Raw genomic sequence first — 668 nt, 5'->3', positions numbered from 1 at the left:
GAAATAGTTTACTATCTCTATCAAGATAAAAGCCTATCATATCTCTATGATGATTTTCCTGTGATGATCATTCACAATATATGCACATGACATGATCCTAACCACTTTTATGTATTTGCCAAACTGTCACCTTTCAATGGAGCTTCCTAAAAATTTTGTCCAAAATTATGATTCCTAAATATTATTTTTTAATTTCTCTTTTCTGGCATATTTTTTCTTCATAGAATTCATACAATTTTACATATAATTAAATCATTAATTTAAAAAATTATATTGATTAAAAAAGCACTGTATAATGAAACCTAAATAATATAGTGAAGTTGGTGCTAAGAGGAAAATATTAGTCTTATTTTTTTAATTACCAAGAAATAGTTAAACAAAATTAATAATGTCTTCTATTCCAAAAGTTGGTGAAATAGAATGATAAATATAGGAAAATAAAATGAAAACAATAAATATTAAAATGAAATTAATAGAACAGTAGCAGAATAATAGAAACTATGAATAAACAAACTGAATGCTATAAATATTTAGATGTTTTAAAGAAGAATTAAAAGAAAAGATAAATGATAAAGGGAAATATTCAAAATTATCAATATAAATCAAAGACTTAAAGGAATCAGTTTGCTCAATTCAAATATATTTGATATGTACCTCAAATTCCGACA

The sequence above is a fragment of the Orycteropus afer genome, unplaced genomic scaffold, assembly GCF_000298275.1.
Source record: "Orycteropus afer afer isolate SDZICR_OR568_19922 unplaced genomic scaffold, OryAfe1.0 scaffold01157, whole genome shotgun sequence".
NCBI classification, from domain to species: domain Eukaryota; kingdom Metazoa; phylum Chordata; class Mammalia; order Tubulidentata; family Orycteropodidae; genus Orycteropus; species Orycteropus afer.
This window is presented reverse-complemented; position numbering follows the sequence as displayed.